At 47.8% G+C, this 16,999-nt stretch overlaps 1 long non-coding RNA gene across 1 annotated transcript; it reads right to left on the minus strand.

The window, feature by feature from the left end:
* Window positions 1–1,657: 1,657 nt before the first annotated feature.
* On the minus strand, window positions 1,658–12,157 carry LOC136502051 (uncharacterized). Its single transcript, XR_010770414.1, has 3 exons — window positions 11,011–12,157; window positions 8,307–8,386; window positions 1,658–1,905 (listed from the first exon to the last, which is right to left on the minus strand). It is a non-coding gene; the product is annotated as an uncharacterized lncRNA (long non-coding RNA).
* Window positions 12,158–16,999: the final 4,842 nt, after the last annotated feature.

Below are 16,999 nucleotides of genomic sequence, written 5' to 3' on the forward strand. Positions count from 1 at the left end.
TTCGACCTGTCCAAGGGAGTGCACTTTGGTTTCTTTGTCTTTTGTTAGTCACACCTTTGATGGGGAATCATACTAGTTGATGGGGAATCCTTAGCGGGTTTCTACCTATCAGTGGAACCTGTGAACGGTCTTGTAGTGTACCCTGCCACACTCTTTTGGAAGAGGTGATGGCATATGAGAATCACGACTTATGGTGAAAGTGTACAACCTATGTAGAGTGTAAAACTGGTATATATCACTGTGCTCACGGTCACGAATGGCCTTGGGACCCTTACGGAATAGAAGAACACCTATGATTAATTTGTTATGCTATATATTATTCCTGGTACATGATCGCGTGGTTATTTGGGGCTTAAGCTGAATTTGTTACTACTATTATGTTAAAATTTGACTCACTAAAATGCTGACCGTTGTAAACCCGTGTCAACCTTTTGAGCCTCATGAAACCTATGTTATATTGCTGAGTATGATATGTGCTTACTCTTGCTTTATTTTCTATACTTTGGAAAAATTCCGAATTGATACCAGATTGCTAGTCTAGAGGAGTTAGGCTTATGATTAACCAATCAGTTGTCCTTGTGGATTTAGAGCCTTCACCTGAAGATCAAAGTTGTCATTCTGCTATTTGTGTCTACTGTTATATTCTTTTATACTAATATATGTTATGTAATTAAGCATTGTCTTTTGATATTACCTCTTTTTGTAGTCATATGGGTGATTTGACTTTCTAGGTTCACATATAGTGTGTATATGATTTTATCCTTAAAACTAGGTGCTACAACTACCTACATAACACACAACTATGTGACTTTCATCTAGGATCAATTACGGGAAACAAAGTATCACATGGTCCATAACAAGTTCACATCACATTAAGGAAAAGATACTTAAGTTTACAACACATTTATTCACAAAATAGCTCATAACACCACATCCAGAGTAGCGAAAGTCTTAAGACAACATAACGTAGTTTTTTTATACATGTCCATGGTTTGCGCCACTACCATGGACCTACACCTCACAGGGCGGGTTTACTACTCCCAAATTCATGGAGGACTCGGCCACATAGTTACCCTAAGCGGGGCTCTACCTCACCTATAAAACTCAACTAGTATCATGAGTACACAATTGTACTCAAAAGGACCTACCCAATAATAAGTAACAAGGATCATGCATTGGGTTCTAGCAAGGAATGAAACTTGGTTTGCATAAAGGCATTTGTGCAATATAGTAAAGTTGTCTATTCAACTAGGCAAAGCATAGCATGGTTAAACATGTGTAAGCAGATAAGAAACAATTGGAGCAGTCTTCCACGAGTCCTTTTGATTATGAAGAACTGCAGTGGGGTACAAGTTTGGCCGCCCAAAGACAATGGTCACAGCCCATACGACTTGTCAATACATAAGGAGTAACTTGTGCCTGAACCTAAACTGCCCCTAAATGGTTAAAGAGTGAGACAAGGTACTAGCCCTCCTAGATACCCCATGTTACAGCTCACGCCAAATCCACGGAACATCTGATCATGACAAAGTACTTAGCATACCATACCCACACATGGCAAGTCTGTACAAGTTTATGTTCCAAACTTACTACTATGGACACAAGGTCCTTAACTTTTTTTTAAAGAGGAAAACCTCTGCTTTTAAGAAAGCAACATTCAGGTACAGAATTGGGGTTACCAGTGTCAATTCAAGGGCTAGATGTTGGCTAGTCCGTATTACAAGCTCAAAACAAAGATGGCAGTTTAAGATAGCAGAACAAGCTAGTCCTATTACAAGCTCAAATCTCATAAACGTCTATTGGCATCGTCAGGCTTGGCTTAAAGCTTCTCATCCAGTGGACCACCGTGTCATTCACTTAGAACATCCTCTGCTTGTCGCCTTCCTTTAGCAACATGCTCCACTTCTGCTAGCAAGGAAAGAGCGGCATATAGAACATCAAATGGCGCTTTAGGATAACATTTTTCTATCTCCATCTTATTCCTGGTAACCCAAAGGGTCCAGGCGAATCTTGCAAAGAGGAACATGATTAAACGTGATGGCAAAGGCCCCTTGCCCTGTAGCCAATCCTCCGAGAATTCCTTAAGAGACCGAGGAACATATTGCAAATCAAAGACTTCCTTCAAAACAGTTGAAAGGTCCTAATGGCTAGAGGGGGAGATGAATAGCCTATTAAAAATTTCTACAACAACACTTAACAAACCGATTAGACAATTACGAGGCAAAGCGAGTGTTGTGCTAGCCTACTAAAAAAACAAGCCACTTATCATAATTCTAGTTTATATAGTTTCTATCCACACAATAATTATATAACTACACTAAATTAGTGTGCTCTCAAAGACTAACTAAAGAGCCACACTAACCAAACTAACAAGCTCTCATAACTAGCTACACTAAAGAGCTTCACAACTAGTTTGTGGTAATGTAGAGAGAGTGAGCAAGATGGTTATACCGCTGTGTCGATACTGTCGAGAAATGAACCAATCAATCACAAGAATGAGTACCAATGAAGACCAATCACCTCGGAATCAAATGATGACACAATGATTTTTACCGAGGTTCACTTGCTTGCCGGCAAGCTAGTCCTCGTTGTGGTGATTCACTCACTTGGAGGTTCACGCACTAATTGGCATCACACGCCAAACCCTCAATAGGGTGCCGCACAACCAACACAAGATTAGGATCACACAAGCCACGAGCAATTCACTAGACTACCTTTTGGCTCTCCGCCGGGGAAAGGTCAAGAACCCCTCACAATCACCACGATTAGAGCCGGAGACAATCACCAACATCCGCTCGACGATCCTCGCTGCTCCAAGCCGTCCAGGTGGCGGCAACCACCAAGAGTAACAAGCGAATCCCACAGCGAAACACGAACACCAAGTGCCTCTAGATGCAAACACTCAAGCAATGCACTTGGATTCACTTCCAATCTCACAAAGATAATGAATCAATGATAGAGATGAGTGAGAGGGCTTTAGCTAAGCTCACAAGGTTGCTATGTCAATGCAAAATGGCCAAGAGAGTGAGCTTTAGCCGGCCATGGGGCTTAAATAGAAGCCCCCCACAAAATAGAGCCGTTATACCCCTTTACTAAGCACAACACGGGGTGACCAGACGCAGGACCCCAGCGTCCGGTCGTGCGATGCACACCACGTGTCCCCTCTCTTCAAATACTGAGCGCCCGATCCTAACGGTCAAGTGATGACCGGACGCACTGCTGTGAAGTGACCGAACGCTGAACCTCAGCGTCTGGTCGTTTTCAGTAAGCATCCTGAAACGAAAAATCACGACCGGACGCGTCCGGTCATGCTCAACCGGACACACCCAGCGTCCGATCACTCGGCGTCTCCTTTGTGCGCTGCCTCGTTAACAGGACCGGATGCACCCCGTCAGCGTCCGGTCACTAATTGACCCAGCGTCCGGTCGAAGACCGACGCCAGCGTCTTCACACTACCACTAACCGGACGCGCCGGTCCTACCGAGACCAGTGTCTGGTCACTTACAGTGACCTCCTGTCTTTTCTATATAGGGCGCTGGTGAAGTTCCTAACCCTTGCTCAAATATGCCAACCACTAAGTGTATCACCTTGTGCACATATGTTACCATATTTTCACAAACATTTTCAAGGGTGTTAGCACTCCACTAGATCCTAAATGCATATGCAATGAGTTAGAGCATCTAGTGGCACTTTGATAACCATATTTCGATACGAGTTTCACCCCTCTTAATAGTACAGCTTATCGATCCTAAATGTGATCACACTTACTAAGTGTCTTGATCACCAAAACAAAATGGCTCCTACCATTTATATCTTTGCCTTGAGCCTTTTATTTTTTCTCTTTCTTCTTTTCAAGTCCAAGCACTTGATCATCACCATGGCATCACCATCATCATGTAATGATCTTCATTTGCTTCGCCACTTGGAATGTGCTACCTATCTCATGATCACTTTAATAAACCAGATTAGCACTTAGGGTTTCATTAATTCACCAAAACCAAACTAGAGCTTTCAACAGCCCAAAACATTCTAGCAAGAGCGCAATCAAATAATATATGATCGACCGATTCCGGCACCCCACAAATACAACATTTGCCATCCCCTCCGAATTAGGGACTGCCCCAAAGGTAGTTTATTATTGAAGATTTGCTAAAGAAAAAACTTGATTTTCAACGGGATTTTACATTTCCAGATGAAACCAGCAACCTTGCTAGGCATACTCCTACTAGAATGATATCTATACAACGACTTAGTAGTAAATGTCTTAGATTTCTCAAGAGCCCAGATCACAACATCAGTACTAGTGTCTGCTAACGAGATGTGTTGTAGGTCATCATAAAGTAGAGTCCATCTCTGGAACTCTTCACCAGAAAGTGCTCTACGAAAGTCTATAAACCAATCCTGTTCAACCCAACAATCAAAAACTGAGCATTCAGGATATCTCACCATTCTGTACAAATCCTCGAAGCATATTTTAAGTGGCACATCATATAACCAGCAATCTTGCCAAAAACGGCAATTGTTATCCATTACCAACCTTAAAAGTAGCCCCCCAATTAAAAAGGTGCTTAACCTTGTGCAGCCCTTGCCAAAACTGAGAGCCCCCCTTGATTTTGGAAGAAAAGAAATTAACCCCATCCATGTATTTGGGTTTGAGCAACTTAAACCATAAGGCATCTGGTTCTTGTAGGAATTTCCAAATCCACTTAGCAAGAAGGCAATCATTCATCAGTCTAGTATTAATGATCCCTAGACCCCCTGGTCTTTTGGTCTAGTAACCATCTCCCATTTCGCCATGTGATATCTAAACTTATCCTCAGTACCTTGCCACAGAAAGGTGGCTCTGATGCTATCCATCTGCTTATGTACCCCATCCTGTAGCCAATAGAAGCCCATACAGTATAAGGGGATGCTACTAAGACATGAGTTGGTGAGAATTTGTCTCCCTCCAGATGTTAGATACTTCCCTTTCTAAGGATCAAGCCTCTTATATAACTTCTGAGTAAGAAAGGAAAAGACACTAATATTTAGATGTTTGCTGCTAACTGGAATGCCTAGGTACTTCATATGCATCTCCCCCAAAACACAGTGAAGCACGTTAGCCATTCTCTCTCTCTTCTTGTTGAACCCCAAAGACAAAAACTTCAATTTTATGATAGTTGATTTTATGTCTAGTGAGCCATTCAAAACAATATAGAATCAATTTTAGATTTCTAATGGAGTGATCTGATCCATCTATCATGATAACAGTATTATCAGCATACTGTATGTCAGATATCTCCCCTGGTAATAAATTAGTCAAGATCCCTTTTAAGTGACCCTTGTCAACAGCTTTATTAAGTAGAACTCCCAAAACATCTGCCACCAGGTTAAACAAGAGAGGAGATAGGTGATCACCTTGTCTAAGTCCTCTAAAAGTTTTAAAATAGGCGCTCCTCTCTCCATTCACATTAATGCAAACTTGTCCCCCTCTCACAGTACTCATCACCCAGTTAACCCATTTAGGAGGGAATCCCTTCCCTATCATAACTTGCTCCTAGAACTGCCACCTAACCCTGTCATAGGCATTCTCAAAGTCTAAGAATTAAGCCTTTGTGTTTCGAAGAATGTAATTCATGAATGACCTCATGTAACACAACCACTCCTTCCAAAATGTTTCTCCCTTTAATAAAGCTAGTCTGGTTTTTACCTACTACCCTTTGCGCAATAGGAACTAATCTATTAGTTAGTACCTTGGTGAAGCATTTGAAATCCACATTTAAGAGGCAAATCGGCCTATATTGTTTAATATTATTAGCATCCTTGATTTTTGGTACTAGAGTGATAACCCCAAAATTAAGCCTCTTGATGTCTAACTTGAAGGGCAGGCCTGGTGCAGTGGTGAGAGCTGTCTCACTGAGTTACCAGGTCGCGGGTTCGAAGCAGCATCTCCTGCAGATTTTGCGGTGGGAAGGCTTGCCTCGGTTTTTCCCTTCCCCAGACCCCACTCATGTGGGAGCCTCCGACACTGGGTCTGCCCTTTTTTATGTCTAACTGACCCTCCCAAAAATCCTAGAACATACACATCAGATGCCCTTGAGTGATGTCCCAAAACTTCTGAAAAAAGGTTACACTAAACCCATTTGGTCCAGGGGCAGAGTTGACCTTCATTTCCATAACCACTCCTTTAACTTCTTCTACCCCAAAAGGTTTGATCAAACCCTCTTTCTCAGTTTCAGTTAATTTCATCTTAACAGGCCAAAAGTTATCATTTAGACATATGGAGCAATCAACACTTGGTCCAAGTAAATTTTTATAAAAGCCCACAATATGATCAGTAATCTCTTTCTGGCCCCTAATCTCCCTAGAATCAGAGTTAAGAAAAGAAATCATTTTTTCCTCCTCCTCCCATTAGCAATCTGATGGTAAAAATGAGAATTGGAGTCCCCCTCCAAGAGCCATTTATTCCCAGTTTTTTGCTTCCAGTGTAACTCTTCTGCTCTATTGATATTTTCCAGCTTATCTTCTATATCTATCCTTTCCTTCCATTTCTGAATAGATAATAGCCTATTTTCAGCTATTTTATCCAACTCCTAAATCCTTTGTGACATACTATCTTTATCTTTCTTCTGGTCCCCTAAAAGTTTTAAATTCCAGCCCCTTAAATATTTCCTCATGGATTGGAGGCACCCATGCCATCTGTCTAATGAGTAGCTTTGCTCACCCTTGAACAAAGACCACCTAGCATGTACCAAATTGGTGAAGCCATCTCTTTGTAGCCATTGTTCTTCAAAGAAAAATACCTAGGTCTGGAAGCTCCTTGCTCCCCAGTATTCAGGATTAGAGGACAATGATCAGAACCTATTCTTGTCTTAGCCCAAGCAAAACAAGTAGGATAAAACATTTCCCAGCTAGTAGAAGCAAGAATTCTGTTCAACTTTACTAAGGTGGGGTTTTGTTGCTTATTAGACCAAGTAAAACGAGTACCACTAACAAAGATTTCTCTAAGCTAGAACTGTCCTATGAAACCATTAAAAAGATCCTTGAGTCTTTGATCATTAACTCTGTAGCACCTGGTTTTAAGAACAAAACCAGATACACACCATATGTGAGCCCAGTAAGTCAAATCTCACATATAGCTACAAATAAGGGTAATATCAATAGACAATGCTCAATATATAACGTACTTAGTATAGAGAATATAACCTTAGATAGCAAACAGCGGAAAGACAATTCCGATCTTCGGGTGAAGACTCCAATCCACAGGGACAACTGACTGGTTGATCACAAGGCTAACTCCTCTAGACTAGCAATCTGGTACCCATCTAGAATTTTTATCCAAATAATTAAAAAATAAAGCAAGCGTAAGTACATGTCGTACTCAACAAATATAACATGGGGTTCATGAGGCTCAAAAGGCTGACACTGGTTTAACTGCGATTAGCTTTTAATTATTACAATTTTAGCATAGGAATAGCAATAAGTTTATCATAAGCCCATATAAACACATGATCAGGTAAACATGAATAATGAATAGCATAAACAATAATCATTAGTGAGCATCTTTATCGTTAGTATCATTAGTGTTGATCATCTATTCCGTAAATGTTCCAAGGCCGCTCGTGACCGTGAGCACGACTGATATACCAATTTTACACTCTGTAGAGGTTGTACGCTTTTCACTGTGAGTCGTGATTTCCCTTTCGTCCCGAGGTGATCAGCCTCTTGACCCACTACTAAGGAAGGTCGACAGAGTTCACTATGAAGCCTTTCAAAGGTTCGTCTAACAAGTTAGGGTCATTAGATTCACTCGGCAAACAGATATAGAACCCCCTTCCCGATGGCACAATGACGTGCAGCCTATACACAAGGGGACAGAGGCCGCACTATACATGATTCGTCAAGTTATTCTTACGCCAACAAAGGTAACCACTAACAAGCTAGAAAAGATCCTCATACTAAGCTAAAGCCAGAGCCATATATAGCCCTCACAGTTGTACTGTAAGTCTCGGATGATCACTTACAGATAAGTCCTTAGGGAGAGGAATCTAGAGCACCATAAAAACAGCCCAATGCTCTAGCCCCCTTAATTTCATGTTGCTAAAAAGCATCTTTTAATATTTATTGCATATATCATTAGTCAAGTTACAAGATCATGGTTGTAGTTGAGCACTAGCAAAACAACCTAATGCAAAAACCCAAAGGTATCAAGGTACAAGTGCAAAAGACTAGGATATCCTTAGTGGTAGTCAAGGTAGACACATGCAGCATGAATTAAATGATTAAAGGTGTATAAGACAACAAGGAAGATCTCATACTATACTTGCCTTAAAACACCGATTCTTCGGTAAGCTTTAATCTTCAACGTCCTTCTTCTTCTTCTTGATCACCACATATATCTCACCGACTGGACGTAATCATAAAACACCATAGAAGCATCCATACAATCATACACGAAGCAAACAATAGAATTAAATCAGAACAATACACCAATCATAGAAAAATAAGTAAAAGAGTTTGAAACACGATTCTACGCATCGCTACGAATACATAGTCGCAAGAAGCACTCTAGTCGGAGCTACAGTTGAAAAGATACAACTACCAAGAGATTTGTTTTATACGTGGAAAAGAAAACTATAGGCTTCATTTATTTTAACTATATAAATTCATATATATAAGATATTTTATAAATAATATAATTTGAATCAAGTCAAATTTAGATTTAAATTATAAAACTAAAGTAAAACAAATCATATTTTATTTATAAAATCCAGTTGCATAATTATTATTCAAATTAGAGTTGAAACCATGAAATTCCAGAAGTAGTGACATAATAAACATTGTTACTAACGCTTAGATCTTGTTGTAATGAATCTAGCACAACTTGAACGGGTCAATTTGGAGCTAAAACGTAGAAGATATGAAATAAACAAGATTTCCTTTATTAAAATAATAGATTAAATCTAACCTCGAATTTTAAAAGTTGAAAACATATTTAACAGTAGTATGAACATGTAGATTATGAAACTACGAACCTAATGCAAGTTGAACGGATCAAATCGGAGTTAAAATGAAAAAATGATGGCCTAAACAAATCTAGTGGCAAAACTGTAAATAGGTGAAAATGTACTTTAGATCTAACCGAAACAAAGTACGCTTTCAAAAGAAGAAAACAAAATCTGGAAAGATGCTTTGTACTGTGGGTTAAGACTCAAATAATTATAAGAGGGTTTTTGCAAATCTCCCAGCGAAGGGGTATCCTTCAATATGAGCCGTCGGATTAGATGTGGGCGGCTGAGATCGGACCGGAGGGGAGAGAGAGAGCCTGGCTGGAAGGAACAGGGCTGGCGGCGAGGTATCTACGGCGGCGCCATGGATGAGCTCACCGGATTTCACAAATCCAACGATTTAGGCCACGGATTAGACTCAAGAGAAGTACGGGGAGCGAGAGGAGATAATCGCGAACTCACCAAAAGGCTTCCCAGTGGATGGAGAAGGCGCGACGACGACGGCCGGCTCGGGATGGTTGACGGCGGCGCTTGGGGCTATGGCTGCTCGGCGTCTCGGCGAAGGGGACTGCGGCTGCTAGGAGCTCGGATTGGGAGGCACGGGCACAGGGCATCCGGTTTATATGAGGTGGGGCGGCTTGGGCGACACGGCAACGGACGTAAAGGAGGCGGACACGAACGGCGTCGGCAGCGGTGGTGTCCGGCTTGGACACGACGCGAGGAAGGAGCGCCTGACGGGTGGGCTAGGGCGGTCAGCGAGATGGAGGGAGAACACACGGGCGTGGCTGGACCCGGGCCGGCGCTGCTGCTGGGCCGACGCGGGGAAGTAGAAGACCGCGCGGGAAACGGGCCGAGGGAAATGGGCCAGCGTGGGGAAGCAAGGCCGCGCGGTTAGCGGGCCACGCGGGAGGTCTGGCCAGCGACTGGGCCAACAGACCGAGAATAGAGGGAAGGGAGGAAAAATCCTTTTCTTTTTCTTTTCTAATTTCCAAACAAATTTTGAATGCAAATTCAAATCATTTTGAAATGTAATTTCAAACCACACAATACAAGAAAACAATATGCGGCAGCATGAATGCACATACATGATTGTGACCTTATATTTGATTTTATTTTTAATAAAATTATTATTTTCCTAAATTCAAATGCCCACAAAAATGCATAATAAATCAAATTCCACTATTTTAAAATATTGCAAATTTTAGGGTGTTACAAACTCCTTGGTTTCTTTCCTTATTATTCCTGATGAGGTTAAAATCACCCACCATTAAGATTGGAAGAATTATATTAGAACAAAAGGAAGAAATCTCCTGTATAAAATCAGCCGAGAACTTATGTTGAGCAGGACCATATACATTGATAACTCAAAATCTATAATTGGTAGTCCTATTCCTAACAAGAATACCCATGAAAAATTTCTCAAAAACAGAATCTTCTACCTCCAAATTCTCAGTCTTAACCCCCCATTATCATCGCCCCTGAATGTCCTTTAGAAGGGGTCCAAAACCAAGAAAAATCTTGAGAACCTGCTAACTCCTTAAGCTCCCAATCCTCAAATTCTTGTTTAATAGTCTCTTGAAGGGCCACCATTTCCAAGTCCTCAGATTTAATATGGTTTCTTACTAAAGATCTTCTATGTGATTTTCCCAACCCCCTAACATTCCAAAACATGATTTTCATGGTGGGATATGTTCAAGTAGTTCTCCCATTGCAGCACTGGATTCAGCACAATCTCCTCCACCCATGGAAGAGACAGAGCTGAACTCCCTATGTTGATTGGAAATCACCTCCATGGTGTATTCCTTTTCATCTTCCAAAGTTTTAGGTGCAGTTTTCTGATTTTGCTTTTCTAGAAAACTATTGTAGTTAGCCTCAGCTATTTTTGCTCTAGCCATCTCCTCAGCCTTAAAAACATCAAGTTGTTCATCCATATTATCTATTTCTAAATCCAAATCAGCAATAACAGATTGCAGGAAAGAATTAGGAGTATTATTCAGTATAGTGAAAGAATTTTGGGTAGTACCTGCCATATTGTTCCTTTCCATAACCCTGTTTGCTGCTTTTGTGGCAATTAGGACCCCATCTCTTTGCACCCTAGAACTTGTCCTTGTGGCAACCAACACTTTCTTGGTCTTCTTAGATTTCTTGGATTTTGGTGCCTGCCACCCTTGACCATTCTCTTCACCATCAGTATCCTTACTCATGGTCGACACATTATCCATTAAGTTTTCCCCTCATGGGCTTTCCAGAGAATTGTCATTCTGAAGCTTCAGTACCCTATCATCAGTATTCAAAGAGAATTGTTGCCCCACAGACCCTCCTTGAGTTGGCAACTGAAGCACCAGAGTTTCTTCCTGGGTGAGACCTTCCACTCCTTCACTGTCTTCATATTCTTCTCAATCGACAAACTTAATTTAGGCCATTTGCACTTATCCATCAGGTAACTTCCATCTCGCCCATGTACCACAAACTGAGATTCATTGGGGATTAACTGGTCTAGTGTATCCAGTGAGTTTTCAAACTCCACTTCCTGAAAGTTCCCCAAGTTTCTTTCAAACACTTCAGCATAGTCCTTCATCTCCTTGATGTCAGGATTATGTTGTAGCTTTGATTTGTCAAGAGAAGTTCTAGCAATTCCCGCCATAGATATCATACCAATGTTGAGGTGAAAGACAACCAAAGGTTTAGTCAGAGCCTCTTGGGTATGCTGTGCATCTACAGGCTCAATGTTTTCTTCCATAGACTCTTCATGGCTTGAATCTACTTCTTTATCTATTTTCCCAATTCTATCAAATTTGGAATTACTCCTCTTCTGTCTATCTCCTTTCTGGTCATCTTCAGGGTCCCTTTTTTTGTTAAAGTCCCCAGGTTTTCCAGGGCCAGGGGGGCACCTTTTCCACCCCTAAGAGCTCCCTGAGGTCCCTCAACCTCAAATTTCACCAGATATCCAACTCCATTAAAGAAGAACTCTATCTTTGCCTTTAATAGCATCAGGATTTCTACATCTCCCTTGAACTCTAATGGGCCCAGCCCTTACTAGACTTATTAGTTCATCCACCACCAAAGGTTCTGCCACCAGTTTGGTCATTTCCTTGACAATTTCAGCATCCCTGGCAAAACCTACCTCACACACCCTGATCCACACAGTGTGTAAAACAAAAGAAGCTTTAGGATCATGTCATGTGGGGGCGCACGTACGTGAGACGCCGTGCGCGTGACGTGCGCCGCGCTGCAGAGCGCGCCCAGCTCTCGGCTGGGAAGGCCACCGTTAGTGGCTAAGTTTAGCAAGTAGCAATTAGTTATTTGGCTTTCCTATTAGTTTGTTGGCTTTCCTAAATTGTAGGCATGGCCGTTCCAGCCATGGGCTATTTATTATTGTATCCGGCACTTTGCAAATTAAGAAAGATCATTATCCCTAATCTCCTCTCTTCTCTCTAACCAAACCTACGGTGGAGGGGCAAAACCTCACCGGAGACGACACGGACCGCGGCTACAACCTCCGTAGCCAAGGGCCGGCTACCCTGGGCGTCGAGGCCCTTGACAACCTGGTATCACGGTCACACCGATCCCGTTCGTCCGCCGCCGCCGCCGCTTCATCCTCCGCTGCCACGCTGCCCACCTCTGTCGCGCCTATTCCCAGCGCACCGGACTCCCCACCATCAGCCGCCTCCGCTACATCTCCCATGGCGGATCCCTCCAACGCCGACATCGCCAAGATGATCGAGAGCCTCACCGGCACGATCGCCTCCCTGCAGTCCGACGTCGCGGCCTTGAAGAAGGACAAGGACAAGTCCTCATCGTCCTCAGGTCGGGCGGGGGCATGGACGGCCAGCACCACAACGATCGCCCTCCGCGGTTCCAGAAGATGGATTTTCCCGCGCTATGATGGTACGGTCGATCCGCTCATCTTCGTCAGCCGCTGTGAATCTTATTTCCATCAACAGCGGATCATGGAAGAGGAGAAGGTGTGGATGGCCTCGTATAATCTTGAGGACGTGGCCCAGCTGTGGTACCTCCAGCTCCGGGATGACGAGGGCGTTCCTCGGTGGAGCCGTTTCAAGGACCTTCTCCAGCTGCGTTTCGGTCCGCCCCTGCGCTCTGCACCCCTCTTCGAGCTCGCGGAGTGCCGGCGCACAGGCACCGTGGAGGAGTACCAGAACCGGTTCCAGGCGCTCCTACCCCGCGCCGGGCCCCTGGAGGAAACGCAGCGCGTCCAGCTCTTCACGGGGGGTCTTCTGCCGCCGCTGAGCCATGCGGTGCGGATCCACAATCCGCAGTCGCTCGCGGCCGCCATGAGCCTCGCCCGCCAGGTGGAGCTGATGGAGCTTGACAGGCAGGCCTTGGCGCCGGCTCCTGCCCGGCCGGCACCCCGCGGCCTGCTCCCAGCACCGGCTCCGCGTCTCGCGCTTCCTGCACCGCCGCCACCACCGCCATTGGCCGCCGGGGGTGCCCGCCAGGAGCCCAAGCCGGTGAGACGCCTCTCGACGGAGGAGCAGGCGGAACGCCGTCGCTTGGGGCTGTGTTATAACTGCGACGAGAAGTACTCCCGCGGCCATAATCGGGTCTGCCGCCAGTCTCTTCTACATAGCCGGGGTCACGCTCAACGACGACGAAGACGCCGCCCTGGACGGCCCCGATACGGAGGCTCCGGTCTTCTCGCTGCAGGCCGTGGCCAGGGTGCCGCCTTGCGACACGATGCAGGTCCGGGTGCGGGTGGGCGCGGTGACGCTGACCGCCCTCCTTGACACTGGCTCCTCTCATAACTTCATCGCCGAGGAGGCGGCGCGCCTCTGCAAACTGGCCATCCAGCCCAAGCCGCGCCTTACCGCCACTGTGGCGAACGGCTGAGAAGCTCCAGTGCCCCTGGCGTCCTACGCCAGGCGCCCATTTCCGTCGAGGGCGAGGCGTTCGAGGTGGATCTCTTCGTCTTGCCGCTGGCGGGCTACGATGTCGTCCTAGGGGACTCAATGGTTGGTTACCCTGGGGCCGATCACGTGGGACTTCAAGGCACGCACCCTGTCGTTCGCTCGCCAGGACCGACTGGTGTGCTGGTCAGATGTGGCTGCGCGCCCGGCTCCGTCTCTCGCAGCCACAGCCGGCGCAGGGGACCTCCTCGACGAGCTGTTGGACTCCTTCCAGGGGGTTTTCGCTGAGCCCTCTGGCCTACCTCCACAGCGTGGCCGGGACCACAACATCGTCCTCAAACCCGGTGTGCAGCCGGTAGCCGTTCGCCCCTACCGCTACCCGGCGGCCCACAAGGATGAATTGGAGCGGCAGTGTGCCGCCATGATCGCCCAGGGCATTGTCCGCCGCAGCGACTCCGCGTTCTCGTCCCCTGTCCTTCTCGTCAAGAAGCAGGACGGGTCGTGGCGTTTCTGCGTCGACTACCGCGCCCTCAACGCAATTACGGTCAAGGACGCCTTCCCAATTCCTGTCGTCGACGAGCTCCTTGATGAGCTCCATGGGGCGCGTTTCTTCACCAAGCTGGATCTCCGCTCGGGGTATCACCAGGTGCGGATGCGGCCAGCCGACATCCACAAGACCGCCTTCCGCACCCACGACGGCCTCTACGAGTTCCTGGTCATGCCGTTCGGCTTGTGCAACGCGCCGGCGACGTTCCAGGCGCTCATGAACGACGTCCTCCGCCCGTTCCTCCGCCGGTTCGTTCTTGTGTTTTTTGATGACATCCTAATCTACAGCAGGACATGGGCGGACCACCTTCGACACATCCGCGCCGTCCTCAGCGAGCTCCAGCGCCAACAACTCTTCCTCAAGCGCGCCAAGTGTGCCTTCGCCAGTACCTCCATCGCGTACCTGGGCCACGTCATCTCCGAGGCAGGCGTCGCCATGGACCCGGCCAAGGTACAGGCGGTGCGGGACTGGCCGACACCGCGCTCGGCCCGCGCTGTTCGCGGTTTCCTCGGCTTGGCGGGGTACTACCGCAAGTTCGTGCATAATTACGGCACCATCGCCGCGCCGCTCACCGCTCTGCTGAAGAAGGAAGGCTTCCTGTGGTCTAGTGAGGCCTCGGCGGCCTTCGACGCCCTCAAAGAAGCAGTCACCACCGCCCCGGTTCTCTCCATGCCGGACTTCTCCAAGCCCTTCATCGTCGAGTGCGACGCGTCCTCCCACGGGTTCGGGGCCGTGCTGGTCCAGGACAGCCACCCTGTGGCTTTCTTCAGTCGACCGGTGGCACCTCGCCATCGCGCGCTTGCGGCCTACGAGCGTGAACTGATCGGCCTCGTGCACGCTGTTCGGCACTGGAGGCCGTACCTTTGGGGGCGGAGCTTCACCATCAAGACTGATCATTACAGCCTTAAATACCTGCTCGATCAGCGGCTCGCGACAATACCTCAACACCATTGGGTGGGGAAGCTGCTTGGCTTCGACTTCACGGTCGAATATAAGCCGGGCCAGGCGAATGCGGTGGCCGACGCGCTGTCACGCCGTGATACACCAACGGAGGGCTCTATCCTGGCGCTATCGGCTCCACATTTTGACTTCATCGACAGGCTTCGCCAGGCACAGGCCTCTGACCCTGCCCTCGTCGCCCTCCAGGAAGAGCTCGCCGCGGGCTCCAGAGGCTCACCATGGGCGCTGGTGGATGGGCTCGTCCAGTTCAGCGGGCGGTTGTACATCCCACCGGCCTCGCCCTTGCTGCCCGAGCTGCTGGCAGCCGTTCACGCGGAAGGACACGAAGGCGTTCAACGCACGCTGCACCGACTGCGGCGAGATTTCCATTTTCCTAACATGAAACAGCTCGTGCAGGACTGGGTGCGGGCGTGTCCTACATGTCAGCGCTACAAGTCGGAACATCTCCATCCGGCAGGCCTCCTCCTTCCGCTGCCCGTGCCCCAAGGCGTGTGGTCTGACATCGCCCTCGACTTTGTGGAGGCGCTGCCTCGGGTCCGGGGGAAGTCCGTCATCTTGACGGTGGTGGACAGGTTCAGCAAGTACTGCCACTTCATCCCGCTGTCCCACCCATACTCCGCGGAGTCGGTCGCCCAAGTCTTCTTCGCCGAGATCGTTCGTCTCCACGGCGTGCCACAGTCCATCGTGTCGGACAGGGACACTGTCTTCACCTCCACCTTCTGGCGCGAGTTGATGCGGCTGGTGGGCACCCAGCTCCACATGACGACAGCCTTTCACCCCCAGTCCGACGGGCAGTCCGAGTCGGCCAACCGCGTCATCATCATGTTCCTGCGATGCCTCACTGGGGACCGGCCGAGGCAGTGGCTCCAGTGGCTGCCATGGGCGGAGTACGTCTTCAACACCGCCTACCAGTCTTCGCTGCGGGATACGCCATTCCGCGTCGTTTACGGCCGGGATCCCCCATCCATCCGGTCTTACACGCCGGGAGAGACCAGGGTGGCCGCTGTCGCGCAGTCCCTGGAAGAGCGGGATGAATTCCTCGCCGACATCCGCGCCCGCCTGGAGCAAGCTCAGCTGGTCCAGAAGCATCAATACGACAAGAACCACCGCCAAGTGCTGTACAAGGTGGGGGACTGGGTGCTGCTCCGCCTACGCCATCGACCGACGGCCTCTATGCCCCAGTCCGTCACCGGCAAGCTGCGCCCGCGCTTCTACGGCCCCTACCGCGTCACCGAGCTCATCAACGACGTCGCGGTTCGCCTCGCTCTGCCGCCGCGTGCCCGTCTGCACGACGTGTTTCATGTTGGGCTACTCAAGCCGTTCCATGGCTCACCGCCGGATGCACCACCACCGCTCCCTGCTGTCCGCCATGGTGCTGTCATTCCGGAGCCAGAACGCGCCGTCAAGACGCGCCTAGCGCGCGGTGTGCGCCAGGTGCTGATTCACTGGAAGGGCGAGTCGCCTGCCTCGGCAACCTGGGAAGACGTCGACGCTTTCTCCGCCAAGTACCCAGATTTCCAGCTCGAGGACGCGCTGGCTCTCGAGGAAGGGGGAGATGTCATGTGGGGGCGCACGTACGTGAGACGCCGTGCGCGTGACGTGCGCCGCGCTGCAGAGCGCGCCCAGCTCTCGGCTGGGAA

The sequence above is a fragment of the Miscanthus floridulus genome, chromosome 13 (assembly GCF_019320115.1).
Source record: "Miscanthus floridulus cultivar M001 chromosome 13, ASM1932011v1, whole genome shotgun sequence".
NCBI lineage: Eukaryota > Viridiplantae > Streptophyta > Magnoliopsida > Poales > Poaceae > Miscanthus > Miscanthus floridulus.